The sequence below is a fragment of the Lucilia sericata genome, unplaced genomic scaffold, assembly GCF_015586225.1.
Source record: "Lucilia sericata isolate MDLA Ls3-8-SP2 unplaced genomic scaffold, ASM1558622v1 Contig001523F_arrow, whole genome shotgun sequence".
In the NCBI taxonomy this organism is placed as follows: domain Eukaryota; kingdom Metazoa; phylum Arthropoda; class Insecta; order Diptera; family Calliphoridae; genus Lucilia; species Lucilia sericata.
In genome coordinates, this window is record NW_023995448.1 from 8,100 (window position 1) to 20,000 (window position 11,901).

General features: G+C 34.8%; 1 pseudogene; it reads left to right on the top strand.

The window, feature by feature from the left end:
* Window positions 1-6,758: 6,758 nt before the first annotated feature.
* Window positions 6,759-7,654, top strand: LOC119611744 (annotated as a pseudogene).
* Window positions 7,655-11,901: the final 4,247 nt, after the last annotated feature.

Here is an 11,901-nt window from a genome sequence, read left to right on the forward strand (position 1 = left end):
TGAAATATTTTTAACACATAAAAAATTTAATTTTTTAAAGTTTTTGGTGATCATGTTGATGACGAAGTTATTTTTTTTATGACAAAATTTACAACTTTGCCCCAGAGAGTAAATCAAAATTTCGAACGGTTTGCAAGATATGAGCCTGAGGAAATGATCACTATTTTTGTGAAAATGACACCAAGACTGGAAGACACGGGTCTGTTGTTTTGGTATTTTATCACGAAGTGTTGTCCGCTTGAAAAGGGGTCTTAGTTAGTTAAAATGTCTTAAGTGGCCTCCGGTAGGTTAGAGGTTGGGTAAACCGAAGGTGCTGGGTTCGATTCCTACATGAGGCAATGGTTAAGGAGCGCACAACACGCCCGATAGAGGCCTAGGTGTGTTTCTTTGGGTTTGATGTATGTATATAATCCTCCTTTCAAACTAACTAACTAACCCGGGGCATGTTTACATGATGAAATGTCCCATCGTGGTGTATTGCAATCCCGGGGTAAAGAGGTGCTACCAGTACCTCTAGTCTGCTGGGACTATAAACTGGTGTTTACAATTCACAGAAGTCTAACCAGAGCACCACATAATTTGGTACTATGGGTGGCTAGTTGCCCACAGGTCTTATCCTGGCTGGTCAGTTGGTTGAGGTTCCTTCGGGATCCACGTAGTGGCCGTGGTTGAAACCTAAATCGCAGGAAGGGGGTGCTTGGTTAATAGACTGATACACGGTGAAATATAATTTTCATGATGAATTTCTGTTGTCGTTCCTAGATGCTAGGAGCGGTAAGAACTACAGAGCATAACTGTGGATTAATAAAATGTTGGTTTTGAGCTGATAATGCAATGATTGGGTATACGAGGTGGTGTTTTCTTGGTGTTTTTTGGTGCTTTCTTATGTTAACTCTGATTCGATAGAGCGGTTGGAGTAATTGATGGATTTGACGGATGGTGATTGGTGGCTTATGATGTGCTAGATAATGGTGTACCAAGGTTGTGGTGCAAGGTCGTCACTGCCCTTTCTTTAATTTATCGGCGATTTTCCTTCATGGTTGAGTGTGTTAGAGTTTACTCTAAAACATGCTCAACTTATCACAGTGGGTCTTTGTGGCCACTGAAATAAGTCTTGTCTATTAAAATGATCCGTGTTTCGGACTACCAATTACGTCCGCTAGGTGCTGCTGTCGAATCAACAGAGCCATCTCAATAGTGTGATTGAGCGGCATATAAGGTTTTTCCTTTTGTCGGGGTTAGATTGAGCTTGCTCATGACACCTGTTCTTTCTCAACGGGACTACTATGGCAAGAGATTAGATAGCTCGAGTACTTCAGAAAAGTATGCGTATAATGGATCGGCATCCATATACGTAAATTACAACTTTCGTGTAAGATACACAAAGAGGCGATGGTGAGTCGTTATATTTTTGCTCACCCAGTGGAAAAAGACCAACGTCAGATAGGCTAACACGGCAGGTACTCACGTAAAGCACTTCGACATCCACTAACTAACTAATTACAAGTTTAGGGACCACAAGCACTGCATCAACTAAAGTTTTACAAACATTGCGGGACATTACTCCGGTCAAAATGCATATATGATACATGGTAGCATTCACAGCAGTGTCTTATCTTTAGGTGAATTTTACATACATTTTAACATAAACAACAGAACGTGTACGTGTAGGTTAGGTTAGGTTAGGTTGATAGGAGGATGTATACTACATCAAATCCGAAGAAATACACCTAGGCCACTATCGGGCCTGTTGTGCGCTCCAATTCAAGAAAAAAAAAAAAAAAAAAATTGTTTACTGAATGTTCAGAAACTCAGTTTCCTGGACGTAATTCCTAAGAATCTTCCAATCGGTGTTGGTTAAGAATGTTATTTCCGGAATAACATCACTTCCAAGATACTTGGATCTAACTTCGACGAATGCCTGACAATGGCAAAGAAAGTGCTCCAGAGTTTCACTGTCCTCTCCACATGCTCTACATTCGTCTGAATTCGCACGTCCAATTTTGTATAGATGTGCTCGTAATCCTGTGTGTCCACTTAGAATACGTACCATCATACTAACCTCAGACTTGCTCATTTTGAGAAGATTTCTCGTCTTGCTCTCATCAGGGTCACCCCATAGAATCTTTGTGGTTCTACGCACCGTTTCATTATTCCAAGAGGCCTTATGGGATTCTCTCATCCATATTTTTAATTCAGCTTTTGTTGCGTCGAATGGTTTTGCGTTTGTCAGGTTAACTACATCGAGCTCCCTTCCCTTTAAAGCTATTACATTTGCCCTTTCGTTGCCGATTACTCCCGAGTGGCCTGGTACCCATATGATGTGAACCTTACCTCTGGGAGAGTATTCAGTTAAAGCTTTCTTACAATCCAATACGGTCTTAGATTTAATTCTATTACCTGATATCGCACAAATTGCCTTCTGGCTGTCGGTAAATATATTAAGCCCTGTGGGCGCCATATTTATTCTAATCCAATTTACACATTCCGTTATTGCTCGTACTTCTGCCTGGAAGCTTGTGTTATGATTAGGTAAACGGTGGTATATTTCTGTTTCTGGGTCTTCAATATAGAACCCCAGACCCACTTTGTCCCCTAATTTACGTGTACGTGTAAAAAGTGTCGGGAAATGTGATCGAGGTAGATATGGTAATAATAATACTAATCTTCCCAATCACAATACTAGCTACCAAACGGAAGTCCGTGCTAGAACGAAAAGCGACAAATTGAATGTGTCATCATTTGGGTTTCAGGTCATTCGCAGAAAAATACGGAAAGTACTTGCTAAAGAGGTAATGTACCACCGATATTTGGCTTTAATGTCAATTTTCATAATGGATCCATTTACAAGGTATCTAGGTTTCAATTTGTATGGTACCGAATTTCAATGCTTTTTGAATGAATCGTTTGCTGCATACGTTCTGAAATTGTTACTTTATTAGCTTCTAATGATTTTGAAATGAGACCTTGAACTTCCGCTCTTTGCCTTCTGGGTAAAAATTACTTATGCTGAACCATTGAAACTTTACCAATTACATTACATGTATAATTGTTACTGAAGTTTTCCCAATTACAATTACTTGTAATTGAAGTTCAACTTGTATTGAAATTGTAAGTAATTTTAATTGGTTATTGGTCAATTACATATTAAAAGTAATTGTAATTTCAATTACAAGTAATTGTAATTGGTTATTGCCTAATTACCCATTACATGTAATTGTAATTGAACATGTAACAAATTATTTTGTGTAATCATTACCTCCCAAGCCTGATAAAGACGAACTTAATAACTGCGACCGTATTTATTCGTATATTGAATTTTTAACTAAAGGGAAATCAATTTTTTCTTGTTTTCACTATTTGCATTTATGCTACATACATACATACGTACATACATATGTATGTACATGTATTTTCTCTTAGCCATAATAAAAAAGAAGAAACTAAATATTTGGTTATTTTATTAACATTTTTTATGGAATAAAGCTATTGAATTTTTACACCCACAATGATTTATAAGTTTCTGGTTTTTTGGAAATAGTAACAAAAAGTTGCTTTTAATTTGGTGGTAAAAATTTTAGACTTAAATAAAGTCGCTAACAAAAAATGATTTACATTGGAGTTTCTATAAAAACAGGGAGTTTTAACAAATATTTTTCAAAAGATTTATCTGCTCTTCTCATCATTCATCATCATTTTAACAATATTTACAATTAACTAGTTTCTCAATATAGCGCCTAAAAGTTAACATCACTTTCCACATTTACTTCAATAACTGATTTCGTTTGTATGTATGTATATTTATTGTATTTTTTTGTTCACTACCATTTCAATCGTTGGAAAGTCAATACTGTTATTTGTTTAATTGCATGATACAAAAACTTAATTATTGGTAATTTGTTGGTAAACAAAATCTCTGTATAACAATATAAAATAAAATGTTTTAATATGAAAATTCTGTTTGTCGGTATGTATGTATGTAAATATTTAAATTTCATTTGTTTGTTGGTGATTTTTTTTTCTGCACATTGCAACTTTTAAATAACATTTTGATGTTAAATGTAATAATTGGTATTTTTCAATATGGGAATGTATTTTAATTATTTTGAGTGTTATTTAACTGATTACTTTTATAAATGTAAATATTTTTGTAAATATTTGTTGAATTTGCAAAATTTATATTGATTTTAAGTAATTTATGAAATTGGAGAAATTTTAAAGTTTTTGCAGTTTGCGGACATTGAGGCAGTCGAGGTCTAGTGTGGATGTGCATCACGATCAGGGAGATCAGCTTGATTATTGGTATAAATTTCTATATTGTGTGATATTTTATAGCTGATATTTCAGCCTGTAGTAGACTACATTCCATTTCAATTACAATTAAATTTGTAGTAATTGTAATAAAAGCTTTACCCATTACAATTATTTGTAGTTGTAATTGATGTACTGCCAATTAAAATTATTTGTTGAAGTTTTGACAATTACAATTACTTGTAATTGAAGAATTTCCAATTATAATTACTTGTAATTGTGAATTTTGTTCCTCATAATTACATGTAATTTATAATTAGTAATACCTTAATCACAATTACAAGTAATTTTAATTGGAAACTTTAATTACAATTACAAGTAATTGTAATTGGCTAAACTTCAATTACAATTACAAGTAATTGTAATTGGCTAAACTTCAATTACAATTACAAGCTATTGTGATTGGTTATTAGCCAATTGCACATTACAAGAAATTGTAATTGGAAAAACTTCAATTACAATTACAAGTAATTGTAATTGCCCAATTACACATTACATGCAATTGTAATTGCTCAATTACACATTACAGGTAATTGTAATAGACCATGTCATGAATTACATTGTGTAATCATTACCATACATGCCTGATTGTAAGGGTTATTTTGATCCTGAATTTCGGGAGAATATATCAACTAGTTGTTTGATCATTTTGTACTCTAATTTGAATATTGATCCTTCAGGGAGAAAATGACTCTCCTATTTTGGAACCATCCATATGTACCTAAAGACTTCTTATTTCCTTTCTTCCCCTAGTATCGAATTTTTGGAGTTAGTATAACCGAGGCTTCTCTGAAGAAAGGGTTTGGGAGTGCATTAATCGAGAGACCAGATATCTTCTCCATACACCTATTTCATTCAGTCTGAAAGCAATTCCAAGTTCTAATTTCCTGACCAACAAAGCAGTTGGAATCCAGTTTAGCCGTGCAAATAGATATATAGTTGAAGTTGTTCTCAATTATCCCCTTATAAGGATTGACATTCTCCTTAGAAACCCGCCAAGGAGTAGAAATGCCTCTCCTATTTTGGAACCATCCGTATATACGAAAGGACTTCTTGGTTCCTTTCTTCCCCTAGTATCGAATATTCGGAGTTGGTATAACCGAGGCTTCTCTTGAGAAAGCGTTTGGGAGTACAGTAATCGAGAGACCAGATATCTTCTACATGCATCTATTGCAGTCAGTCTGAAAGCAATGCCAAGTTTTAATTTCCTGGCCAACAAAGCAGTTGTTCTCAATGATCCCCTTATAAGGATTGACTTTCCCCTTAGAAACCTGCCTCTCCTATTTTGGAACCATCCGTATATGCGCAAAGACTTCTTGGTTCATTTCTTCTTCTAGTATCGAATTTTCGGAGTTAGTATTACCGAGGCTTCTCTGGAGAAAGGGTTTGGGATCGCAGTAATCGAGAGACCATATATCTTCTCCATACACCTATTGCATTCAGTCTGAAAGCAACACCAAGTTCTAATATCCTGGCCAACAAAGCAGTTGTTCTCAATGATCCCCTTATAAGGATTGACATTCCCTTTTAGAAACCGGTCAAGGAGTAGAAATGCCTCTCCTATTTTGGAACCATCCGTATATGCTTAAAGACTTCTTGGTTCCCTTCTTCCTCTAGTATCGAATTTTCGGAGTTAATATAACCGAGGCTTCTCTGGAGAAAGAGTTTGGGAGTGCAGTAATCAAGAGACCAGATATCTTCTCCATACACCTATTGCATTAAGTCTGAAAGCAATGCCTAGTTCTAATTTCCTTGCCAATAAAGCAGTTGGAATCCAGTTTAGCAGTGCAAATAGAGATATAGTTGAAGTTGTTCTCAATGATCCCCTTATAAGGATTGTCATTCCCCTTAGAAACCTGTCAAGGAGTAGAAATGCCTCTCCTATTTTCGAACAATCCGTATATACGTAAAGACTTCTTGGTTCCTTTCTTCCTCTAGTATCGAATTTTCGGAGTTAGTATAACCGAGGCTTCTCTGGAGTAATCGAGAGACCAGATATCTTCTCCATACACCTATTTCATTCAGTCTGAAAGCAATACCAAATTCTAATTTCCTGGCCAACAAAGCAGTTGGAATCCAGTTTAGCAGTACAAATAGAGATGTAGTTGAAGTTGTTCTCAATGATTAGGATTAGGATTCCCCTTAAAAATCTTTCAAGGAGTAGACAGTTTGAGTTGTTGTCCAGAACTTTTCGCTAGACAACTACTCCAAAGAAAATAGTCGTTTTAAAAACCGCCTCAAAAATCCAGTTCATCAGTTTATAATTTAATCCTCATATAGTGCAAGTAGCTCTCTCTCTCTCTTTAACTTTCAGAGTTGGTTCATCATTTACATAATAATAATTTCCTTTTTTCCGAAATTTTCAAAGTTCGGCATTTAAACAAAGTTATCCGGAATCCCTATAAAATTTCCATTTCATATGTCTTATTTTTATCGATTACATTTTAGTCATACAAAAATAAAACAAAATCGAAAAAACAGATTTTGTTAATTCAACTATCCAGGATAGTATATAGTCATTAAACCCTGGCCTCTAATAGCTTAACCAGAATACAAAACCATGAGACGTGCTGAATTTTGTAAGTATCTGCAAACAGATCTAAAATTTTCCGAAAATAATTCCGTTGAAATTTTCCTTAGCTCCCAATCAAGACATAGAGGAGGGAGAATATGCTGGAGAATTTGAAGAGGCGTTAATAAGAAGAGCTTTTATACAAAAAGTTTATTTCATCTTGAGCATACAATTACTTGTCACTCTAGGCATTATCTCAATTTTTGTCCTAAATGAGGAACTACAAGACTATGTAACCGAACAGCCACATTTGCTGTTAATGGCCTTTATTGTTACTTTCGTTACCATGATTACCTTGGCCTGTTGTCCCAATGTAAGACGTAAGATGCCAGCCAACTATATCTGTTTAGCTATATTCACTCTGGCTGAGGGTTTCCTATTGGGTGTGGTGTCCTCGATATATGATCCCATGACAGTGCTAACAGCCGTGGGTATTACAGCTGCCATTTGCTTTGCTCTTACTCTATTTGCCATGCAAACTAAATGGGATTTCACCGTAATGGGAGGATTTTACTGGTGGTCTTGGTGGTGTTTTTACTATTCGGTTTATTTATGTTTTTCTTTCAAACGCATGTCATGAAATTGATCTACTGTTCGTTGGGTGTTTTGATATTTTCCTTGTATCTGTTATATGACACCCAATTAATGTTGGGCGGTAAGCATCAGTATTCTTTGAGTCCGGATGAATATGTTTTTGCTGCCTTGAATTTGTATATTGATATTGTGCAAATTTTTATGTATATATTGGGTTTACTGGGTAATAGAGATTAAAATGTGTGAAGAGCGTTGTTTAATGGAGTTTATTATTTTATTTAATTATTATGAGTTAACTTGTTAATTGTTTAAATGATAAATTAATTTATTTGTAATAAATAAATCAAAAGAAATTTGGCCAAAAAAAGTATGGTTCTACTTTATGATAAAATTTAACACTATATAGAGGAATTTATGGATGGATTAGACATTATGTAATAAGTTCTTAATTCTTGAATTCGTTTAAACTATCACAAAATTTAAGTATTTTTTTTAACTCAACCTTAAATTTTTATCATAGTTATGACCATTTTTCCATTTGCTAGAAATAAAATAAAAAAATATAAAAAACCTTTAAATAATATCGATGCCATAACTAATGGGCGTGAAATTATACAATCATATGTCCAGTCAGGCATGGGGGGTAATGACTGCATTTTCAATTACAATTACATTTGAAGTAATTGTAATTGAAGATTCACCAATTACGATTACTTGTAATTGTAATTGAAGTTTATTCAATTACAATTATTTGTAATTATAATTGAAGTTTCGCCAATTACAATTACTTGTAATTGTAATTTAAGTTTTGCCAATTATAATTACTTTTAATTGTAATTGAAGAAATTCCAGTTACAATTACTTGTAATTGTAAATTTTGTTCCTTATAATTACATGTAATTTTGTAATTAGTATTACCTAAATTACAATTATAAGTAATTTTAATTGGAAACTTTAATTGCAATTACAAGTAATTGTAATTGGCAAAACTTCAATTACAAGTAATTGGTTATTGGTCAATTACACATTACAAGTAATTGTAATTCACCATGTAGTGAATTACTTTGTGTAATCATTACCCCCATGCCTGTGTCCAGTTTCATACATACATATTATGTATGTACGTATGTATGGGCAATTTCATGTCAAGTGTCAAGAACTGCCAAGAACTGCCGGACTTAGAGGGGGTCAAATGAGGTCATTTTGGTCATACAGGGTTTTATTCAAATTAGTGTAACTTTTCACCTATTGGTCCTAGCAAAAATTGTCCAAAGAAGTCTGTACTAACCTTGATACAAATTTTATCCAAATCGAAAGACTTCAAATTTTAATGTTGGGTCACTTGACACGAAATTCCCCATATGTATGTAAAGCTTTATCAATGCTGTTTCCATTTTACCTAAAGCATTGAAATGTTGCATTTAATGAAAATAAAATTTATGTAAGTGTTCCTTTACATGCATCATATCAGCAAAATCATAAATATGTAGCGGAAATTTACAACCATATTCATTCAATTGAATCATAGTCCATGATTAAGATGTACCACTATAAGGTACTACTTTAAAATTAAGTCAAACACTTCTTTGTATTCAACTGCTCTGAGTCGAAACTAGGATATTAAGATTTCTTCCAATTTCTTTCTTTTCGAATTCCTAAATTTAAACTTTTGAAATTTCCTTTAAATATTTCATGCACTAGTCTATTATAAACTGAAATTCAACGGAAATCAACGCTTTAATTAAAGTCAATAGCATATTGTGTTGAAAATGTTTATTGTATTCGTGCCTGTACAACATTGACATATTGGCCGAGATGTAAATGTAATCGTGTATGTAAATCACCAAATGCATAAATATATATGTGGAAATATGAATTTAATATGTAAATTGTGGGACAAATATAAACTAAAGGAGTTAAATAATAAACTACAGGAGTTTTAACAACAGCTGAGTATAACTTACTGCTATCAAATACAGTTCGCAGGATTCTGTATTTGATAGGATATGTACTTGCTGAGTTGCTGATGACATGCTCATCTATCCTGACCTTTTCGCTTTATATTAAGTAGGGGTAAAGGGTTTTTGGTAGAGCCTCTGTTCCCGGTGAATGTTGGACAGTAGCTGAGGAGATGATAGTTTCTTCATCCTCCTTAAATTTTGCTGTAGTCATTGTACTCAAGACGCATTCTTCTGGCATGTCCCCTTATTACCGATAACATTGTTCAGTTTCTCTGACAGTTGTTATGCCCAGGGAACCATATTAGCGTTATCCTAAAATGCCTTGATATTTCATTAAGGGATATCCTGTATTCTTCGGTTAACCTAAATGTCGAGAAGACTTCGACTAGATGTCTAATCGTATACATATATCTCCGATATTAAGAGAAATTCAGTAACGAATGTTTACACTAATGGCTCCGTGTGGAGTGGAAGGGTGGGATTGGCTTCAACATTAACAGATTTGGAGTCAAATGTAGCAGCTATTTTTTCGTGTAAAACACTACACTAATTAGGTAGCCTAGAGGAGTATATGCTTCCAAATCTTTCAATGTAGAAGCCATCCTCACCGTTGCACTCCTCTTGGTGGCATCAGTGTAAACATTCGTTATAACATTGGGTAAGTGGGACTCAGATACAGAATTCCTTTTAGGGATCCGTATGAAAAAGCGTTTATCAAAGTGAAGTTTCGCAACGCAGTTCTCAACATTTAGATGTAGTATGTAGTTCTATATTTTTACAGCTAAACTACGAGCCACAAGCCTTTAGTCTGTTTGCAGATCAGCAATTCATTACAGTTATCAGAGCCTTCGTTGGCTTATTCCCTTTAAACTTTGGAGCCATAATGTGAACTCTCATACCTACTAGTGAAAATGACATGCTCAGTTTTCAGCGGATTCACACTAAGGCCATAGGAAGAGCTTCACTTACTCAGCAAATTGAGAGCAGATTTCATTCAACTGGATATGGTATTAAGGAAAAAAAGTAACATCGTCAGCATAACCAAAAGTCTTAGTTCTTCTTCTACTATATGTAATTCATTTAGCAAGGAGCTCATAGCTACATTCCAAAGAAGGATAGACAGAACTCCCCCCTGAGGTGTGTCGCTACTAGCAAGTCCTGAGACATTGACTTCACCAGTCGTTGCACTAATTACCCTATTAATTATGAGCTGTTTAATAAGCTGCTTAATTTATTGATAAACCCCCAATTTATCAAGATCATCTAGAAAGACATTATTATAGCCACCTTCGATGTTTAAGAAGGCAACAAGAGTGTACTAGCGAACTTTCAATATGAACTCTTGTCGAGCAGTTTTGAACTTTGTACATTCAGCCACCCTTAGTGCGCCAGACCCCGTTAGCTCGTAAAGTAGCCTGACCCGGTGTGGCTGCCTGACTGCGGTAATATTCGACTTTCCATACACAATTACCGATGCTATGGAAGTAGGGTCTTCGGAGATTATGAAAAACCTGACCGGATGCGAGGGGCATACTTTTTCCTTTCCTTCTATTGCTGTCTTGGTGACAAGTTGGAATTTAAACTTACTACCAGGTAAGGTTAAACTTCTGTCGTCCTGTGGTTGAAAGCCGTCCAATATGGGTACAGACACTAGTGGATTTATACGCACTATACACGAACAGCGAATCTAATGACAGCCGTCCCAAAGGGAAACAGACGCTAGTTCTTAGAAGATATTCATGGACATGAGAACATTCGGAGATGCAATGTCCTGTCCTTAGACAAACCTGCTATCAAAATACTACTTAAAATACATATTTGATGAAAGCGATGGTAGACTGACTTGCTCTACAAGAGAGCAGAATGAGAAAGTAGCGATACACGAGATATTTCATGAGCTACACTTTTCCAAGGATATTTTACTAATGAATCTATTCAAATTTGGTTAGAAGTAACAGATGTATCTCCCTGGGACCACTAGGGCCCTCTAAATTTGAGTTGAATAATTCTAAATGGTAAAGATCGGCTTCTTATTTCGATTTTTAATTAGACAAAATCACAGCTGTAGAAGGATCAATCATTCGATTGACTTAGTGAATTTTGTGGCAGAAAGTGATCCTGGTGAAATTCAAAATCTGTTAACAATTTTTAAAAAGTCTTATAATTTTGAAATAAAGTAGAATTGATAAAGATAAAGTTTTAAATAATAATTTTATTAAAAATATTTAAATTCTACACCATTTTCTTAAATAAAATTTGTTAAAATTGCAATGTCCTTCTGGCCTTTGAATGTAAGCGTCGCTTTCTCATTCCACCTTGGTTGTCAGATTCCAAGAGAAACGTTTCCATATTTCCATTACAGCACGCTTTTTGTTCACAAGTTTTAGTATCATCTTCCAGTAATAATCTCAAACCACTAATCTCCACATTAGATTTGTTTGATCTCCTTTCCAGATTACGTCTTGGTGTAAGATATTGTTTGAGTTTCTTAACATTCATCGCTGGATTCTTATTGCCAAAGAC